We start from the raw sequence: 22,282 nt of genomic DNA, 5'->3' as shown, positions 1-22,282 counted from the left end.
TTTTTAGATCCGGAGAATATGACTCCCACCATGAAGACGATACCCGGAGGGTCCAGTGGTTCAGGTGAGAATCCCCTCATAGAGTCCCAGGGGCTAAGAAAAGGTCTGATTTTTGTCCTTCATAAATAAGAAAGGGGACTGTCTTTCTCCAGACCCCATTGACATAACCTGTTGGACCAATGAGAAACTTAGCATCTTCAATGGTGGATGGAATTCTATTTCTGCTTACTCTAATCTACTGTTTATTTGACCCTGATTTTTATTCCTTTTATTCCTTTATTCCTCTCTTGTTGGGAATCAGCTGGTGGCGGGTTATGTTAACTCACTGTTGTTGTTCATTGGAGGGTGGGGGTCATATGTTGTGTGTAGAATGATGCTGGGCTTCCATCCTCATTGTTTTATGGGGGGTTCCCTTTTCTTTGCCAATAAATGAAGATGTGTTGCAAATGTGTATTTGCTAAGAGATTTCACAAGAAATATTGATGAAATATAGAGGAATAAATGAATTTCTTTCTTGAATCCTTCTTCTTTTTAGATACTGAAATGATGAATCCCACCATGAAGACGATACCCGGAGGGTCCAGTAGTTCAGGTGGGAATCCCCTCATAGAGTCCCAGGGGCTAAGAAAAGGTCTGATTTTTGCCCTTCATAAATAAGAAAGGGGACTGTCTTTCTCCAGACCCCATTGACAAAACCTGTTGAACCAATGAGAAACTTAGCAGCTGCAACCTACTAAGCATAGTTAGGTTTAACTTTGGTTAATTATCCTTGGGACCAAGAACACAGATCTTGAACCACTCCTTTGAGGAAGGGAGGGGCCTGATGAACATCTTCAATCAGGCTCTAAGGATTGCGATAAGAGAGAGAAAATTGCTCAGATCTGGTCTGAGTTGGATTTTGAGAATATAGACCAAAATTAACATGATTTCCCATTTCTTGCCTCCTGTCAGCCTCTGCTTTGCTGCTGCTTCGGCTGCCATTGTAACAGGGGGGGGGGTATTTGGGAGGGGAATCATGATGTGCTGGAGGAAGATTCTAGCCGCTGACCTGACCATCTTACTGCGCATGTGGAGGAAGGGAGTTTCCCGCCAAGGTTAACTGTCCGGCATTCCATCCTGGTGATGTCTTTTGAAGATATCTCCCACCTGACAGTTGGGTGCATTATAATTGGACTATGGACTGCGGTGCCAAGGGGAGGGGATTGAATTATACATCATATTCTTTGCTTTCGCGCCTAATTAAGCAGATTCAGCTTAGCTTTGGTACTGTTCGTTTATAATTAGTAAAAGTACACTGGATTTCAAACAAATGGAGTTGAGTGGTTTCTTTCCTGATTATTAAATGAAGTCGCACCTGACAATAAGCTGAATCTGCACCTCGCACCCAACCCGGAGCGAACAACTACCGAGGGGGGTGCCCTCACAAGAAGAAAAGAAAATGTCTTTGCATGGAAGCGACCAGGAGGAAGAAGTGGGGGCAGTGGCGGGACCATCTCTAACAGAAAGACTAGCCGAACTGAGAGTGGAAGAACCTGCCGTCCGTCCCAGATGGACTTGGGGTGTGGGACAGAAAGAGGAACCTGAGGAATTACAAGCTGGAGTCACGAGAAGGAGGCCCAAGAAAAAAACAGCGGCTGACTGGAGTGGCACTGGAGAAGAAGACTACAAACTCTCCCACGCCATGAGGCTCCTCAAAGAGGCATGGAATGAATGTAGAATTCGAGAGAGAGCTGTGGAAAGGGAGCCAACAGAGGAGCTGGAAAAAAGGTACTCAATGCATAGCTTAAGGGAAACTGGAGGGGCCGAAGGGGGATGTGCGCAAGAAAACCCAGAACCAGCCTCCCCCCCCCCCTGCAGCTAGAGACATTCCAAAAGGAGGGGGGGCCAGGCAATGCCAGATGACTAAGGTCCCACCCTTAAGCATAAAATATGATGGAGAACCCGGAGGTCTCGGGTTGTTTATTATTCAGGTCTGGAATTATATGGAAATATATGGGCCTGATTTAGAGACAGATGAAACTAAAGTGAGAATGGTGTTAATGGCCTTGGAGAAGAAAGCAGCCGACTGGGTGGTCGGGCTACATAAATGCAATTCCCCTCTCCTGAGGAATTTTGATGAATTTATGGCAGCTATGAGAAGAAGGTTCAACGACCCTTTGACCGAGCGTCGCGCTAGGCTGAAATTTACGGCCCTTAAACAGGGAAAGAAAACTGCCTGACTATGTGCAAGAATTTCAGGAATTGTCAGCCTATATGAGGAGGTGGTCGGAAGAGGCCTTGCTGGATCAATTTGCTGATGGCTTGGATAAAGATGTTTACCAGCAATGCATAAATAGACGCCTTCCCCGTCGTTTAGAAGCTTGGTATGAGAACGCGGCAGATGTGGAATTGGATTTAGTCAGACTTCGTTGCATGAGAGAGGGAGAAGTTGAGAAATCCCCCCCCCAGCACCTCCTAAATCCCCTCGCCCAAGGAGTGAAGGCAGGGGAGGTTTTGCAGGCAAAGCCAAGTCTTTCACTTGTTTCTGCTGTGGAAAGGAGGGGCATCAGGCTATGAATTGCCGCATCAAACTGACTCAACCCGCTCCACCACACCCCGGAGGGAGGGGAAACTTGAGAGGACTCCAAGCAAGAGGAAGGAGGCTGCCTTCGCTATTGAGAATGTTTCTCGATGCTTCTAGCCAGAGGAGGAGGAAGACGGAAGCCCCAGCTCGTCTGACGAATCTGATGATGAGAATTCTCATCGCTGGGTCCTATGCTTATCCCAATTGAGCTTAGAGTGCCCTCTTCTGGCGTAACAGAGAAACTTCTAGCTCTATTAGATTCTGGGTGTTCCCGTTGCATGATAAGCCCTGAGATGGTGGAGAAGCTGGGCTTGAAATTAAAGACTTTAAAAATCCCTATTGCTTTTTGCCAAATTGATGGTTCTATTGCGGGAGGCGGCCCTGCTCATTTTTCCACTGAACCCATCGAGATGTGGATGGGTACTCACTAAGAATTAATAACTTTTATTGTGGCGCTTGGGATGGACCGGCCCCTTATTTTCGGACTCCCCTGGCTCCGTAGATGGAACCCACGCATTAACTGGAGAGAGGGTTGGTTACGGATTCGAACAACCACACCCCCTGAGGGGAAAGTTGAAGCTCCAGACTCTGATACTACTACCCCCACACTGGCAGCCAGGGGGCAGGAGAGAATTGAGGGGGAGGAAAGAATTCCAAAGGAATATTGGGACCCCAAGGATGTTTTTAGTGAGAAATCTTCTGATAAATTGCCCCCTCACAGGCCTACAAATTGCACTATTGATATTTTACCTGGAGTAAAGCTTCCAAAGCCCCAAATATATTCAATGTCCCCTAGAGAGATGGAGGAAATGAGGAAAATCATTGATAAAAACTTGGAAAGGGGCTTTATTGAGCCAGCGAGGCCCAAGGTAGCAGGGCCAGTATTGTTCAGAGAAAAGAAAGATGCTCCCTCAGATTATGTGTGAACTTCAAAAACCTGAACTGCATCTCAACTCAGAACCTGTACCCATTACCACTGATGAAGGACATGCTGGCCCAACTGGGGAAGGACCATATTTTCACTAAATTGGACCTAAGAGAAGAGTACTATAGAGTCAGAATTAAAGAGGGGGACAAATGGAAAATTGCTTTCAACTGCCCCCTTAGTTGTTTCCAATTTTGGGTAATGCCATTTGGCCTCCAGGGGGCGCCAGCGGTATTCATGCAGCTAATTAATGAGGTTTTACATGACCATCTTTACAAAGGGGTAATCGTCTATTTAGATGATATCCTTATATACACGGAGACACGTAAAGAACACATGAGGCTTGTTCGCACAGTGCTGAAAAAACTCCGGGCGGCTGAACTCTACGCCAAATTATCCAAGTGCGAATTCCATCAGGAGAAGGTTGATTGCCTGGGCTATCACATCTCCCACAGGGGCATTGAAATGGACCCCGATTAGGTCAAAGCGGTCACCGAGTGGGAGGCCCCTCATACACGTAAGCAATTGCAGAAGTTCTTGGGTTTTGCTAATTTCTATCGTCAATTTATTCCCTCCTTTGCTAAGATAGCTCTCCCCATAACTAACCTCCTTAAGTCTAAAGGAGGGACCAAACCCAAACCTAGCAAACCGCTGGATTGGACTATGGACTGTCAAGCTGCTTTCGAGAAGTTAAAGCGCCTTTTTGCAGAGGAACCAGTCCTCAAACACCTGGACATGGATGCACCTTTTGTGGTCCAAGCTGACGCCAGTGATGTGGCAGTGGGAGCTGTAATACTTCAAGCTAATAGCCAAGGTAAATTACAACCCTGCGCTTACCCCTCTCGCAAACTAACCGACACGGAGAGACGTTGGGCCATTTGGGAGAAAGAAGCTTTTGCTGTTTGCTGGGCTTTGTCCATGTGGTGCCATTTTTTGGAGGGCGCCAAACACCCTTTCGAGGTATGGACTGACCATAAGAATTTGGAAGCTTTGAGAACGCCCAGAAAACTTTCTCCTAAGCAGATGCACTGGGCTCAGCATTCAATAGATTCAATTTTACCTTGAAATACATTCCAGGGGGGGGAAACTTTATGGCTGATGCTTTGTCCAGACTCCCTCAGTACAACTGTTCTAAGCTCAGTGTGGTCCAGCCTGTCATTCCCGCGAAGAGCCTCGCTGCTCCTGTTGTTACTAGAAGTCAAGAAACTTCTAAGGTAGAGGTCACTCAGGTCTTTCTTTCTAACCTAAAAAAGGCCCTTACTGGAGATGACTGCGCATGTGGAGGAAGGGAGTTTCTCACCAAGGTTAACTGTCCGGCATTCCATCCTGGTGATGTCTTTTGAAGATATCTCCCACCTGACAGTTGGGTGCATTATAATTGGACTATGGACTGGGGTGCCAAGGGGAGGGGATTGAATTATACATCATATTCTTTGCTTTCGCGCCTAATTAAGCAGATTCAGCTTAGCTTTGCTACTGTTCGTTTATAATTAGTAAAAGTACACTTGATTTCAAACAAATGGAGTTGAGTGGTTTCTTTCCTGATTATTAAATGAAGTCGCACCTGACAATAAGCTGAATCTGCACCTCGCACCCAACCCGGAGCGAACAACTACCGAGGGGGGTGCCCTCACAAGAAGAAAAGAAAATGTCTTTGCATGGAAGCGACCAGGAGGAAGAAGTGGGGGCAGTGGCGGGACCATCTCTAACAGAAAGACTAGCCGAACTGAGAGTGGAAGAACCTGCCGTCCGTCCCAGATGGACTTGGGGTGTGGGACAGAAAGAGGAACCTGAGGAATTACAAGCTGGAGTCACGAGAAGGAGGCCCAAGAAAAAAACAGCGGCTGACTGGAGTGGCACTGGAGAAGAAGACTACAAACTCTCCCACGCCATGAGGCTCCTCAAAGAGGCATGGAATGAATGTAGAATTCGAGAGAGAGCTGTGGAAAGGGAGCCAACAGAGGAGCTGGAAAAAAGGTACTCAATGCATAGCTTAAGGGAAACTGGAGGGGCCGAAGGGGGATGTGCGCAAGAAAACCCAGAACCAGCCTCCCCCCCCCCTGCAGCTAGAGACATTCCAAAAGGAGGGGGGGCCAGGCAATGCCAGATGACTAAGGTCCCACCCTTAAGCATAAAATATGATGGAGAACCCGGAGGTCTCGGGTTGTTTATTATTCAGGTCTGGAATTATATGGAAATATATGGGCCTGATTTAGAGACAGATGAAACTAAAGTGAGAATGGTGTTAATGGCCTTGGAGAAGAAAGCAGCCGACTGGGTGGTCGGGCTACATAAATGCAATTCCCCTCTCCTGAGGAATTTTGATGAATTTATGGCAGCTATGAGAAGAAGGTTCAACGACCCTTTGACCGAGCGTCGCGCTAGGCTGAAATTTACGGCCCTTAAACAGGGAAAGAAAACTGCCTGACTATGTGCAAGAATTTCAGGAATTGTCAGCCTATATGAGGAGGTGGTCGGAAGAGGCCTTGCTGGATCAATTTGCTGATGGCTTGGATAAAGATGTTTACCAGCAATGCATAAATAGACGCCTTCCCCGTCGTTTAGAAGCTTGGTATGAGAACGCGGCAGATGTGGAATTGGATTTAGTCAGACTTCGTTGCATGAGAGAGGGAGAAGTTGAGAAATCCCCCCCCCAGCACCTCCTAAATCCCCTCGCCCAAGGAGTGAAGGCAGGGGAGGTTTTGCAGGCAAAGCCAAGTCTTTCACTTGTTTCTGCTGTGGAAAGGAGGGGCATCAGGCTATGAATTGCCGCATCAAACTGACTCAACCCGCTCCACCACACCCCGGAGGGAGGGGAAACTTGAGAGGACTCCAAGCAAGAGGAAGGAGGCTGCCTTCGCTATTGAGAATGTTTCTCGATGCTTCTAGCCAGAGGAGGAGGAAGACGGAAGCCCCAGCTCGTCTGACGAATCTGATGATGAGAATTCTCATCGCTGGGTCCTATGCTTATCCCAATTGAGCTTAGAGTGCCCTCTTCTGGCGTAACAGAGAAACTTCTAGCTCTATTAGATTCTGGGTGTTCCCGTTGCATGATAAGCCCTGAGATGGTGGAGAAGCTGGGCTTGAAATTAAAGACTTTAAAAATCCCTATTGCTTTTTGCCAAATTGATGGTTCTATTGCGGGAGGCGGCCCTGCTCATTTTTCCACTGAACCCATCGAGATGTGGATGGGTACTCACTAAGAATTAATAACTTTTATTGTGGCGCTTGGGATGGACCGGCCCCTTATTTTCGGACTCCCCTGGCTCCGTAGATGGAACCCACGCATTAACTGGAGAGAGGGTTGGTTACGGATTCGAACAACCACACCCCCTGAGGGGAAAGTTGAAGCTCCAGACTCTGATACTACTACCCCCACACTGGCAGCCAGGGGGCAGGAGAGAATTGAGGGGGAGGAAAGAATTCCAAAGGAATATTGGGACCCCAAGGATGTTTTTAGTGAGAAATCTTCTGATAAATTGCCCCCTCACAGGCCTACAAATTGCACTATTGATATTTTACCTGGAGTAAAGCTTCCAAAGCCCCAAATATATTCAATGTCCCCTAGAGAGATGGAGGAAATGAGGAAAATCATTGATAAAAACTTGGAAAGGGGCTTTATTGAGCCAGCGAGGCCCAAGGTAGCAGGGCCAGTATTGTTCAGAGAAAAGAAAGATGCTCCCTCAGATTATGTGTGAACTTCAAAAACCTGAACTGCATCTCAACTCAGAACCTGTACCCATTACCACTGATGAAGGACATGCTGGCCCAACTGGGGAAGGACCATATTTTCACTAAATTGGACCTAAGAGAAGAGTACTATAGAGTCAGAATTAAAGAGGGGGACAAATGGAAAATTGCTTTCAACTGCCCCCTTAGTTGTTTCCAATTTTGGGTAATGCCATTTGGCCTCCAGGGGGCGCCAGCGGTATTCATGCAGCTAATTAATGAGGTTTTACATGACCATCTTTACAAAGGGGTAATCGTCTATTTAGATGATATCCTTATATACACGGAGACACGTAAAGAACACATGAGGCTTGTTCGCACAGTGCTGAAAAAACTCCGGGCGGCTGAACTCTACGCCAAATTATCCAAGTGCGAATTCCATCAGGAGAAGGTTGATTGCCTGGGCTATCACATCTCCCACAGGGGCATTGAAATGGACCCCGATTAGGTCAAAGCGGTCACCGAGTGGGAGGCCCCTCATACACGTAAGCAATTGCAGAAGTTCTTGGGTTTTGCTAATTTCTATCGTCAATTTATTCCCTCCTTTGCTAAGATAGCTCTCCCCATAACTAACCTCCTTAAGTCTAAAGGAGGGACCAAACCCAAACCTAGCAAACCGCTGGATTGGACTATGGACTGTCAAGCTGCTTTCGAGAAGTTAAAGCGCCTTTTTGCAGAGGAACCAGTCCTCAAACACCTGGACATGGATGCACCTTTTGTGGTCCAAGCTGACGCCAGTGATGTGGCAGTGGGAGCTGTAATACTTCAAGCTAATAGCCAAGGTAAATTACAACCCTGCGCTTACCCCTCTCGCAAACTAACCGACACGGAGAGACGTTGGGCCATTTGGGAGAAAGAAGCTTTTGCTGTTTGCTGGGCTTTGTCCATGTGGTGCCATTTTTTGGAGGGCGCCAAACACCCTTTCGAGGTATGGACTGACCATAAGAATTTGGAAGCTTTGAGAACGCCCAGAAAACTTTCTCCTAAGCAGATGCACTGGGCTCAGCATTCAATAGATTCAATTTTACCTTGAAATACATTCCAGGGGGGGGAAACTTTATGGCTGATGCTTTGTCCAGACTCCCTCAGTACAACTGTTCTAAGCTCAGTGTGGTCCAGCCTGTCATTCCCGCGAAGAGCCTCGCTGCTCCTGTTGTTACTAGAAGTCAAGAAACTTCTAAGGTAGAGGTCACTCAGGTCTTTCTTTCTAACCTAAAAAAGGCCCTTACTGGAGATGACTGCGCATGTGGAGGAAGGGAGTTTCTCACCAAGGTTAACTGTCCGGCATTCCATCCTGGTGATGTCTTTTGAAGATATCTCCCACCTGACAGTTGGGTGCATTATAATTGGACTATGGACTGGGGTGCCAAGGGGAGGGGATTGAATTATACATCATATTCTTTGCTTTCGCGCCTAATTAAGCAGATTCAGCTTAGCTTTGCTACTGTTCGTTTATAATTAGTAAAAGTACACTTGATTTCAAACAAATGGAGTTGAGTGGTTTCTTTCCTGATTATTAAATGAAGTTGCACCTGACACCTCCAATCAATGAGGCATATGCTTTTTTTAATGATTGTATAATCTCTTCGCTCAGAAATCCCTGGTGGAAGATTTTCCAGAGGTAGAGACTGGTGCTCAGCCACCAAGAGAGCAGCAGGTTTGGGGGTTAAGTGAGCATGTCTGGAAAAGCAGAAGGATGCTTTGGGAAAGGACCATGATGACGGCCTTGAGAGCTTTCTTCTTCTCAAAATAGCCACCATGATGGTTCCACTAATCAAAAGATGCTCACTTCCCAAATAGCACCTGGGGACAAAGCAGTGATGAAATTCAATTTTTTTTACTACCGGGTCTGTGGGCGTGGCAGGGGAAGGATACTGATAATTTTCAGTCACTCATTTTTTTCTTATCGTGTTTCTTGGGCCTACGTGTTAAGGAATATTGCTTTGTTTGGCTGCATTGCTAAAATTGTAGGACACAGAACCTGGCTGGCTCCAAGGCAATTATTTGTGGTTACTTTCCAGCGTGTGGAGATCTTACAGAAAATAGGATGGAAATGGAAAACAGATAAAGACACCTGAGGTTATGGATCTTTTTGCAGATTTAATGGCGGATGGAATTCTATTTCTGCTTACTCTAATCTACTGTATATTTGACCCTGATTTTTATTCCTTAAATGTATTACATGGATTTTCAACATTCACAATGATGATTTTTTTATATCCATCACCTACCAATTTGGATTGTCCCCTTCACATTAGCTTTCTTTTAATCTTTGCAAAGAATTCTTATGACTGTGATTTGGACTGAATTTTGAATCACAGAATTTTACTCTTGAAAAATTCCACTCTGGGCCTGGACTCCAAGCACTTGCTCTGGGCTGAAATCAGGGTTGCTTGGAAGGACTGGTCAAAACAGGAAAGAGGGTGATGCAACAATGCTATCAAAGCCCTACTCCTTTCTTTGCATTCGCCCCCCCTCACACACACAAACACACACACACACACACACACACACACAAAGGGGCTGGGCTTCTATTGTAGTGATGCATATTTCCACACCATTGGCAGGAATAGATGGTGCGTCCTAGGGAGCCATTGGGCTTTTTGTAGATTAGGAAATCCAGAAAGGGAAGTTGGTTGTTTGCTTCTATTTCCATAGTGAATTGTATTTTGGGGTGTAGGCTGTTGAGATGTGTGAGGAAGTTGTTCAGTTTTTCTTTCCCATGTGGCCAAATCACAAAAGTGTCATCAACATATCCAAGCCAGAGTTTGGGTCTGGCTTAGGTATGTTGATGACACTTTCGTGATTTGGCCACACGGGGAAAAAAAACAGCTCAAAAACTTATTTCAGCTATATCTAAATAGCATCATGTTTCTCATCCTAATTTATCCATTGATGAGGACATATCATATTTATATTATCTTATAAAATCAAACCAGGACATGATGACTTAGTTGGCAGAGCTATAATATACAAAAGAGCTAATCAGAAGAATGATATAATTTTACAAAAATCATTTACTGAATCTTATAAACATTGTAGAAGAGTCATGTTAATCTATAGTAGCCATTGTTTTTTGGATCTGATACCGAAATTCACAGAAAGTAGTTCCATTATTCTATGCCTTGTACTTTGGAAAGAAATGAACAAGTTTTGACTTCCTCCTGTGGGATGTCCCTTCATGGGATTTGAGAAGTTCTCCTTCGTACTTCTCTTTTCATGGCTGAACAACTGGTCTTGTTTTCCCCTTCATCCCTACACCTATACACTTTTTCATGCTCTCTGATTTTCCATTTCCTGGATTTATAGGTAGTCCTCAATTTACAACCGCAATTGGGATTGGAACCTGTGAAGTTACTGTGGCCATAAGTCAAGCCATACCTGATTTTATGGCCAATTTTATGACAGCCGTTAATGACCACCAATGGCCGTTAATGCCACAGTCATAAATGCAAATTCATTCTTCTAAATTATTATTTTTTTGCCAGAAACCCCACCCACCGACCCACTCACCCAAGGTTGCAAATCATGATCACATGAGCACAGGATACTGGAAACTGTCATATATCTGTGCTGGTTGCCAAGCATCCCATACCATATGATGGTGATACAGCAATAATTAAGTGCAAGAAATGATTGTAAGTGTAAGGATTGTATTTTTTTCAGCCCCATCACAACTCCAAATAGTTACTAAAGAAATGATCTCTAGTTAAAGATTACCTGTACTTTATCATTTATAGCCGGTAACACGGCGTTGCCAGGGTATTTATTTATAGGGGGGAAATGTACGGACCAAATGTAATTTCTAATGTTAGATTTCCCCTCTTACCAGAGGGAGCCCCCTTGTGGAGTACTGTGAAACAGTTACCATGGCAATTCCACTGTGCTGTACAGTAGAAGCCATTTTACGGCAGTACAGTAAAGCCATTTAAAGGCACAACAGACTGCATCTTAACAGAACACATACCCTGAGGGGTGTTAGGGGTGTCTTACCCCCTCATTATTTCTGTGGGATGAGAGATCTTTTCAATGCTGCTTTAAATGCCATTTTTCCTCCTGTCTCTCAAGGTCACTCTCTTGCTGATTTGCTCTGTCTAAAAACAGCTGACCAACACTGGTGGGTGGACTCATTGCTTCACCAGTAACACTCCACCCCACAAACTGTCTATCACCCATGGGATTATTATTATTTTTTTGTTGTTGTTGTTGTGTCTAATATGTGAGACTGCTAGAACTGTGCAAATAAGGAGCACAGTACATAAGGAGTTTGTGTAATGCCTGATTAGGATATTGTGAGGCACAGACCAAGCATTATACAGCAAAACCCCAGTGCCTGGTCATGTTTGCTCTCAAAAAGCTAAAATGGACATAGAGAGAAATCAGAACTAAAAAAGAGTTCATAGCAGCCAAAAACAACCTTTAGGAGCTCAGAAGGTCTCAGTCCTTGATTCATCACCGTCACTACAGTTGCTACAAAAGTGGCACGTAGCAAGGTGAAAATACTACTTCAACACTGAATTAGGTAAATCTAAAGCATCCTTGGCTATGGATGGATGAGCAAATCTACGTCATGAGGATGTGTCCTTCAAGGCATCTTCAAATCTACCTTAATCAAGTGTATAATTCCTCTTTGTCCTCCATTAGCTTTACCTGTCTCAGTTACTTTATTTAAAAATGCTTATAATAAAGGATTTTCTACTTAATTACTAGGGTTTGTCTATCAAAACCATCTCTGTAAAGGGCAGATGTTGTTGAATCACCATGCAGAAGCAATAACTGGTGTATCAATGAGAAAGGATGCTCAAAAGTTTATCTAAATAGTAGATATGTTTCTCACCCTAATTTACCCATTAATGAGCACATATTTATATTATCCTATAAAATCAAACCAGGACATGATGACTTAGTTAGAAGAGCTATAATATACAAAACAGCTAATGAGAAGAATGATATAATTTTACAAAAATCATTTACTGTATCTTATAAACATTGTAGAAGAGTCACGTTAGTCTATAGCAGCCATTGTTTTTTGGATCTGATACAGAAACTCACAGAAAGTAGGGCTGTTTGAAATGAAAAATGAAGAATAAAATGCAAATATTTTGGCTTTACAGGTATTATTAACACATACATATGGGTACGTATGGCTGTGAGCCTTTTCCTGCTTGTCTTGTCACTACTGGTCGCGGTATGGTACAAAAGAAGAAAAAGTAAGTGGAGATAATATTGTAATAAACATGATTAGAGAAAAGTGGATAAATAATGTTCTAAACACAGCATGCTAACTATGGTCTATAAGCCTCATGTAATGACTGCATTGCCTTCATTTTCAGAGAGCAGCATAAAAAAGGTTCCCCATAAAAAATAATGGACAATAGTATCAGAGAGATAAGCAAAGCACATTTTTGGACCCTGTGGTTTAAAGAGAAACTTGAAGTTTTCTAGGAATAGGTGACAAAATTAGAAAACTTTTAATATTGGCCCAGGAAGATTTTTTATAATCCAAGAGAAAAGTCTTGTATATCTCTTTACTTTCCCTAATTGCAGAGTGAAAGAGAATTAAGAAAAAATAAAGTAGGAGATGAACATAGGCTGCCTTAAAGAAGTTAAAGATTTTTCCCCACAGAAAGAAGTTATGAAATCTATGAATTTGTGAAAGAATCGTAGCAGACGTGGTATTCAGCAGGTTCTGACCAGTTCTGGAGAACCGGTAGCAGAAATTTTGAGTATTTCAGAGAACTGGTAAATACCCTCTCTGACTGGCTCCACCCCATCTATTCTCTGCCCCCCCCTCCCCGAGTCCTGATCAGGAGGGAATGGGGATTTTGCAGTCTCCTTCCCCTGCCATGCTGACCAAGCCACACCCACAGACCCGGTAGTAAAAATGTTTGAATCCTACCACTGAATCATAGAAAGAATCTGCCCCAGAGATTTGTGCTTTCAGAAGGTGCTTAGTACTTGAGAGGCTAACATCAACCTTGCAAATCTCAAAGTACAAAGCACCCACTTTTTCTTTTTACTACATGCGCAGTTAGGATGTATCCTTTCTAAGCTTCTTTCTCGGCCCATTGTTCATCTGCAGGCTCCCCCTCCTTTTATCTTCTCATTCCTTAGGCAGCATTTCTTCCCCTTCCAAGTTCATTCCCACCCACCATTACATCACCTCATGTGCTTGTATTGCAACATAGAAGGAAAGTATGCCTTCTAAGCCTTTCTTTTTCTTTCTAGACCTCGGATGCTGGAAAACATCCGGAAGCTGTTTTGAATCACCAGCCATTGAAATCCCAACAGGCAACCAATCCTAGGCAAACCTCTGAACTTTACTGATATGCATCAATAGTCAAAAATACAGATTTTCAGTCATATATGTCGTAAGACCTTGGGGGTGGGGAGACACTCCTGAGATGAAGACAAGCAAGAATGGCTTACTTTTATTTCCCCACCAATGTGTAATAATTAATGCCAAATGTAAGGATCATACTGGGGGCTCCAGAAATGAGATCACCAGAATTCTCTGGACTACGTTACTTAGGACAGTGGTGGATCCTTTAGCACTGAGGCACAGGTTCTTCCCATCATCACTCTTGCCATCCATTGTTAAGTTGAAGGAAGTTGTTGACATTGAGATCTACTTCTGATCTGTAACAATGGTTCCTTCCTATATGCTCTTGGTCAATATTTGAATTACAGATATCCCTCCGCTTACAACTGATTGCTTAGTGACCATTCAAAGTTACTATAGATATCCCAAGGGTTACTTACAACGTGGATTCAAAGTTCCAATGGTTGGAACTTTGAATAATATTAATTCCAAATGTAAGGACCGGATCATACTGGGGGCTCCAGAAATGAGGTCATCAGAATGGTCTTGACTATGTTACTTTGGACAGTGAAGTAAGCTTCAACCTTCAACTGTCTACTGTGGACCTTCCTCCATTCCTAAGAGGTCCATAAAGGGGGCCTGCATAAGTGTACTAGCCTGCATAACGTCCCTGTCCTACTGTCCCCATCAATTTGTATTCATTTCTATCCATGTTTATATTTATGCCTTCTATCTTATACATGTTTGACAAACTAATAAATACAAATATTTCCCCACCATTTCTGGCTGTACTTCTGGCGCCCTCGGAAGCCTGATCGGCAAGCTTTGCAGTCAGCTCCGACCTCTCCCTGTTGGAGGGTCCAATTTTGGACCATAGCCACTCTGAAGGGATGGTGAACTAAGGCAGGACCGCCTGGTAGGTCGAGGAGAGCCGCACCTCTCCTCCCTGATTGGGAAGGACGAGGAGCAGCGGCAGTCAAAATGGCTGCCATGAAGCCGGGGACAGCCTGAATACCCAGGACTGTGCTGGAGAGGAGAAAGTGAATGGAGTGTCATCTGGCTGAGAAAATACTTTTTATTGGAACTTGACCCCAGAAATCCAAGGGGGAAGCATATTTAAAGCTATTTGTTGAAGCTGAGAATGGGCACACAAGAAAAATACCGGAGAATTGAAAAAGGAAAAAAAATACTTTTTCAATAATAAACAGAAACCTGGTTCCTCAAAGCTAAAAGACATGGTGTTGAGAGCATTTTAAAATGCTGGGATTAAAGTCCCAAATTGCTCCTTACAAACATTGCTCAATTATTGGATTTATAATTTAAAAATTATTTGAATAATTGAAAACTTGGAATCAGAACTGTTACCGTGTTTCCCCCAAAATATGACATGTCCTGAAAATAAGGCCATGCCAGATTTTTGGCGTGGGCAAAAATATACACCCTCCCCCCAAAATAAGCCCAGTGGACAATCTCCCCCCTCCAGTCAGGCAGAGCACTACTCACTAGCCCAGCGGCATTTCAAAGGCGCCAAGCTGCCTAAGCCTTCCGGCAGTGGCCGCTCTGGGAGTGGGCTTACCATTCTATGGTTGTGGCCTGGCTGCCAAAAAACTCTCTACCCCGGCTCCCGGAAGATTCGGCAGCAGGCCGGCTGGCCTGACCGGACTTTCAGAAGAAGCCATCCTCAGTGTTGGGTTGGCAGTGGCAGTGTAGGAGACGGCAGCCGTGGCCTGGCCCTGGCCCTGTAGGGACAGCTGGCCCAGGTCGTGTTGAGAACTGAGAGATACGCGAGTGGGTGGAAACAGGTGCTCATGCAACACCCTCCTCCAGCTGGGCACAGCAATACGCACTAACCCAGCAGTATCTAGAAGGTCTCAAGCCGCACGAGGGCTGGTCCCCCCCCCCCGCCAGTCGTGCAGCTTGGCATCTTCAGCAATGCTCCCTCTAATTTTTTTTCAGTGTGAGCGGAAAAGTATAGTGTTTGAGCAGCACATTTTCATACCTGAGCACCTGGATTTTTTTCATAGATGTCACCCAAGACAACGAAATTAGTGTTATTTGAAACTCAATTCTACCATGTAAATATCCATTAAGTAAAGAAATCTCCCTATACAGGTAGTCCTCAATCTAGGACCATAATTGAGCCCAAAGTTTCTATTGCTAAGTGAGACATTTGTTAAGTGAGTTTTGCCCCATTTTACAACCTTTTTGCTACAGTTAAGTGAATCACTGCGGTTAAATCAGTAACCTGGTTTTTAAGTCAGTCTGACTTTCCTACTGACTTTCCTTGGCAGATGTTTGCAAAAGGTGACCCCAGGACACTGCAACCATCATAAATATGAGGCAGTTGCCAAAGATCCAAATTTTGATCATATGACCATGGGGATGCTGCAATGATCATGTGTGAAGAACAGCTGTAATTCACTTTTTTCAGTGCTGATGTAGCTTTAGTCATTAAGTGAACTGTTGTAAGTTGAGGACTATACTTTCCCCCTTACTATCCAATAGTCTGCAGTGATATTAGCAAGTTATGAATAAATTACCAACTGATATAGATTAGCAATTGGAGCATTTAAAGAAGCAAACAAAGAGGGGAGAGGAAGGAAGGGAGGAAGGAAAGAAGGGAGAGGGAGAGAGAGACAGAGACAGAGGGAGAGACAAAAAAGGAAAGAGGAGAAAGAGAAAAAGAAAGGGGAGAGGAGGGTGGAAGGATAAGAAAAAGAGGCAGAAAAAAGAAAGAGAGAGAAAGAGGAAAGGAAGAAAGAAGGAAGGAAATAAAAAAGGAAGAAAGAAAAGAGGAGAGGAGAGGAGAGGAGAGAAGAGAAGAGAAGGAATAGAGGCCAAAAAAGCAAACAAAGAAAAGTAGGGAAAAAACTTTCACTGGAAAACACTCAGGCTATCGGGGCTTTTTTTTCCTGCTCCCGCCCCTCCGCCGCCTTCCTACTGGCTCCTGTAGCCTCAAAGGCTCCTCAAATCCGCAGCGCCGGGCAGCAAATCCAGCAGTGCTGTTAGAGGAGGAGGAGGCAGCAGCAGTTAGTCCGGACTGCAAAGGACCTCCTCCCCAGCTTCCGGAGCCTGTGGAAATCACTGCGCGGGAGTTGAAAAGTCCTGCGCGGTGTTTTCTTGCCATGTGCGCGCCCGCGCAGCTGCGCACCTTAGAGGGAACAGTGATCTTCAGGATACCACTGAGTCTGTGAGAGAAGTTCTGCCCAGCTGGAGAAGGGGGTTGCCGGGTGGCTGGTCTCTTTCAAGCAGACTCCCAAAGAGCCTGGTTCCAAAATAATAAGCCCCTCCCCCAATAATAAGGCTAAGGCATATTTTGGAGGTCAAAAGAAAATAAGACCCTGCCTTATTTTCGGGGAAACACAGTAACAATATTACAGAGAAGTTGCAGCAGACAGAAGCGAGACTGCCATCTGCTGACGAAAAGGGAAAAATGGAAACTTGGAAATAATTATTCCAAAAGATTGGAAATATCTACTCTAAGACCACTAGAGATTTGATTATTAATTAAGGACTTCAGTTAAGAGCCCTGAACATCATTGAATATTATTGAACATATAAATTAATTTGAAGAGATAACCTCCTGGTAAATTTAAATTGTTTGGATTGACTATTGATGAGACATTTAAAATTGTGACTAGGAAGATTGGCTTTTTGAATTATTGAACTCTGGACAGTGGACTAAAAAAGAGATCGACTAAACACAGACGCAACATAAGATGGAAGTGAGGAGAACCTAAACAGAATGGAGTTTTCTCAAAGGATTGAGAAAATATTTGATCGTATAGACCAAAAATTGGGAAATTTAATACAAATAATAACGGACAATGATCAGGACAAGGAAGGAAGAATAGAGCTACCAGAAGAAACAGAGAGAAAAGTGGAGAGAAATCAGCAAAAAAGAAAATAACAAGGAGGAGATGTTGCCAAAACAAATAGCGATTGAGGAACTAAAAAAGGAGGGAAATAATGTAAAATATTTTCAAAGGGAATGGGAGGAACAGGAAGAGAACTGGGGAAAAGAGATAGGAGATGGAATGGATAGTTCTGGAATTAGACAGTGGGAAAGGATAGAGTTGGGAGCAAAAGTTAGATTGCAGAGTCAAATAGAGGGAATAAAAGACACAAATATGGGAGGGAAACTAAAAAGAAAATAAGATTAAAGGTTTGGAATCGGGTAACAGATGAAGGATAAAGAAAAATAGAGTAAAATAATATTTTTATGAATATATTTCAATAATGTGTATAATTAATATCAGAACTATACAGGTTGGATTATTATTTTAGCAGTGTGATAAACATCAGTATAATATTGTAATATAAATAGATATGAAGAATGGGAAAGATTTTGAATGACTGAGTATAGTCAGTCATATTTAGTAGTAACTAAATATGTATAAAAATATGAATAACAGTGGAAGGTTAGAACTAAGCAATGGGTAATTAAGGAAATAGATATAAATATATATTAATCTAAACATGTGTATTAATAGTAGAATTATATGGGTTGAAGAACTGGAAATAATATGAATAGAAACACCCTAAATATATAAATGATCATTATTGATACTAAAACTGTACAAGAAGATATTGAAAAATGGAAGAATGAACGATAGAACTTTGATTTAACTAAGGAAATATGAACAACAAAATAGGTGAAAAACTGCTCATCATCACTCTCACCATCCATCGTTAACCAAAGTTGAAGGAAGCTGTTAACATCGAAATCTACTCCTGATCTGTAACGATGGTTCCTTCCTATACACTCTTAGTCAATAATTGAATTAAAAGATAGTCTTCAACACACAATGGGGCATCCTCTGAGATGATAACAATAACTGGTGGAGTTATAGGTAGTCCTTGACTTACAACAATTCACTTAGTGACCATTCAAATGTACAAAGGCACTGAAAAAAGGTGACCTATGATTGTGTTTTTCACACTTATGACTATTGAAGCATCCCCATAGTCACGTGATTTACATTCGGATCCTTGACAACTGACTCACATTTATGATGCTTGCATTGTCCCAGGGTTACCCTGTGTGACCTTCTGACAAGCAAAACCTATGGGGACTTTAATAATTGTGTTACTAATTTAACAACTGCAGTGATTCACTTAACAAATGTGGCAAGAAAAGTCATGAAATGGGGCAAAACTCACTGAATAAATTTCTCACTTAAGAACATAATTTGGGGCTCAATTGTGATTGTAAGCTACCTGTACTGTGCCTTCCAATCTGACCCAAAGATAGCAAACTTAGTTTTGCCTTTTATGATATTATGACGTCTGCTAATTTAACTTCAACTTTATTAGTTGTTCAGTATTATTTAAAACAGTACATAAGAAAGACCCTAATTAGAATGATATATGAACTCAGTCATAGCTGAGGCCTCAGTGAGTTCACAATTCACAAGACTGCAACTCCTGCAGATTTAGATGCTCATTTCAAGTTTACAACATGGAAAACCAAGAAAGTTTCCTTTGTGGAAGAAATGCGCAGAAAATGAATCCTGTCCTTACCTTTTATGTAGATGTATATTTGTTATTAAACTTTTAGTACCCGACTTCAGAGCTTTGTCTGAATACATAATTAGGAGAATAGACCCCCTCCGTCTGATCCTTGGGCATTGGCAATAAGGACAAACATTTGCATGCCAACTGGAGCCTCTGATGTTTCCAAAAGGCAGGAAAAGATGGATGTTTGTACAGGAGAGACAAAGAACAATTACTTTCCTATCCAATGCCTACTTAAACCTGATCTTATTTCATTTTTCAAAATGACTTGAAATCAATTGGAGGGGGCCACCTGCTGGATTGGCTTAGTAATTTCTAAGTAATAAAAACAGTGTAAACAGTTTGTGCCAAGGCATCCTCCTTTAAGGAGCTACTCTTCACCTTTGGAGAGCTACAAGTCCCAGCCCTTGAATGTGTTGCTGTCCTGATACAGTCTATGATCACAATATGCTGACCGTCCGTTGCGAAGGAGGACAGAATTCACATTGTCCAGCAAGTCCATTATTTTACAACCTTTTTGACCCATTGCTAAGCAAATCACTGCAGTTATTAAGTAAATCATGCAGTCATTGAGTGAATCTGGCTTCACTATTAACTTTGCTTGTCAGGAGCTATCTGAGAAGGTAGCAAATGATGATCACATGACCCCGGGATGCTTATCCATCATAAACACATGCTGGTAACCAAGTGCCCAAATTTTGTTCACGTAGCTGTGGGGATGCTGCAATGGTTTGTAAGCACAAGGATCAGTTGCAAGATACTTTTTCCAATGCTGTTGTAACGTCGAGTAGTCACTAAATGCATGGTTATAAGTTGAGGACTATCCATAATCTATTTTTTCCAACTATTGAAACTATAAGTCACCGTAGGAGATCTTCTGGCTATTTTGCAGTCATCTAAGACTTTTCACTCACTCACTTCAACCCTGAGCTACATCTTCATAGTTATTTTCCTCTATCAAAATCTTAACTGTTTATGATTATATCTTAGCTATATACTCCTTTTTTATACCTATGCTTGGGATGAAAGGGACATGTTCTCATTCAAAACAATCCAAGTTATCTTTTAACCTTCAAGATAACATTGATCTGCCATTTAGCCTAAAGTTAATGTAAAACAAAATCCATGCTAAACAGGCAGGTTTTACCAAGAAAGAATTTAAAACCAACATTTCTTCTAAGAGAAGATCTCATCTGCAGCTTTTTCCAAAAATGGTCCATTTTTCTACCACTTGATAGGATTTAAATCTTGCACCGTGTAAAAAAGATTTCCCTTTTCTTGTCATAGGAAAGGGGAGGAGCAAATGAATCACATGCTTTTGATTCTGGTATGAGGCTGAGTCCGAGGGAGGGGTCAAATGCATCATCAGTCATGAGTCCCTTTGCACCCACAAGAGATCTAAGTTCAGCCCACTGTTAATTCCTTATCCACCACTATACTGCTCTGACCATTAGTAGCTCAGATTCTTGTAGAGAGTTCAAGCTCACAATATATCTTTATATCCATTTGAACTGCCTGGATCTCCTAATTTTCAAGTGCCAGGAAAATCAAGAGAATCAGGCGGTTCAAATGAGTATAAAAATTTATTGTAAGCTTTAGCTCTCTACAAGAATCTGAACTACTAACGGTCAAGGGAAAATAGCAGGAGATAAGAAAGGCATTCAAGGTGGGGTGGTTGCAGATCTCTTGTGGGCATGAAGGACATTGAATCTGATGATGCATTTGACCTCTCCCTTGGGCCCAGCTTGGTCATCTCCTACACTGATTTCCCTGATGGTTGACACTTTCTCTTAGGCAACCTTGAGCAGTAGGGTGCTCCTTGTGAATTTACACGGAAATAGTTTATTTTGCACCTACCTCCTCCAATCTGTTGGTCTGAAGACATCTTTGTCAGGTTAAGCCCAATAATGATTTGTTTACAGACAATGGACAGAATCTTGCCAGTCTAAACCCTTACTACTTTCATCTTAATGGGGATATAGGGAGTGATTATCCTGATTCTCCTCCTCTATTTCCTCTTCTCCTCCTGTCTTCTGCCTCTTATCTTGCCCCTTTTTCTGGATTGTGCACACCCTCCTTGGGAATATGCCTCTTCATCATAGTCCATCATACCAACTCGCCTTGGTGGCACCATATCCTCATAGAATTCCCATCAACTGCAGCAAGCAAAGAATCCTTTGTTTGTAGGAATGAACGTGGCAGTCCAACATCTCTAGAATATACCATGTTGGGGACGGATGCTTATACTAATGAAGAAAAGATGTTCTCATTTGATATCCGGCTCAGAAAATTTTTCATTAAGACCTAGTGAATTCTAGAAAACCCAGGATTGTAGAAGACAGCCACCCAGCTATTTGAATGGATTAAAACCTAAAAATCAAGCCAGAATGAAAATAACCTTGTTATTTGTTCATCATATCGTGTTTCCCCAAAACTTAGACCCTGTCTTATGTCTTTTGCCACCAGAAAAGGCACCAGGTCTTATTTTCAGGGGAGGAAGCTGTCCGCTGATTCACCTCACTTGCGCATGTCACCCCCCAGGCTCTTTTTTGCTATCAGAGGCCTTCAGTAATGTCTTCCCCTGGCAAAGCCAGCAAGGCTTTCCTGAAGGCTTCTGCAGCCGGTAACAGAGCTCCAAATCGATCTGGAGCTCTGTTATCAGTTATAGAGGCCTTCAGGAAATCCTTGCCGGCTGCAGCAGAAGAAATGGGCCGAGGGGTACGAGGCCTGGCTGCAACTGTCCGAAGGTAAGTAGTAGGGCAGCTCCACCCCCCCATCCCCACCCTAGTTTAATTTTACCTGTGCACCCTGGAGTGGGCAGGGTGTTAACTAGGGCTTATTTGGGGGTTAGGGCTTATATTGGGTGCACATGTAAAAATCAAGCTAGGACTTACTTTCTGAGTAGGTCATATTTTCGGGAAAACACGCAATGGTGGGATGCAAATAATTTAACAACCGGTTCTCTGCCCTCATGATTTCTTCCAATAACCAGTTCATCAAACTTCTCAGAAAGTTAACAACTGGTTCTCCCGAAGTGGTGCTAAGTGGCTGAATCCCACCACTGGAAACACAGTATAACCTGGAATAGATAATAAAAGAAAATAGTGCCTTCTCCAAATCATTCAATTTGTGAGTTTTTTGCTACTTAGAATTGGTATTATAATGATTTCAGCCCAATTGTGACTTCTTCACTCTGTCTGATGTGTAAATATCAGCCTTGCTTTTT

General features: G+C 43.0%; 1 long non-coding RNA gene across 1 annotated transcript; it reads left to right on the top strand.

Moving 5' to 3' along the window:
* The first annotated feature begins 38 nt into the window (after positions 1–38).
* On the top strand, positions 39–13,484 carry LOC148046310 (uncharacterized). The gene is made up of 3 exons (XR_015696484.1): positions 39–64; positions 12,332–12,427; positions 13,446–13,484. It is a non-coding gene; the product is annotated as an uncharacterized LOC148046310 (long non-coding RNA).
* The last annotated feature ends 8,798 nt before the right edge of the window (positions 13,485–22,282 follow it).

Source organism: Thamnophis sirtalis, unplaced genomic scaffold (genome assembly GCF_051295495.1).
Source record: "Thamnophis sirtalis isolate CommonGarterSnake01/CBP01778 unplaced genomic scaffold, rThaSir2_p1.2 scaffold_4, whole genome shotgun sequence".
In the NCBI taxonomy this organism is placed as follows: domain Eukaryota; kingdom Metazoa; phylum Chordata; class Lepidosauria; order Squamata; family Natricidae; genus Thamnophis; species Thamnophis sirtalis.
Note: the sequence above shows the minus strand (reverse complement) of the source record. Positions and strands in the feature narration are given on the sequence as shown.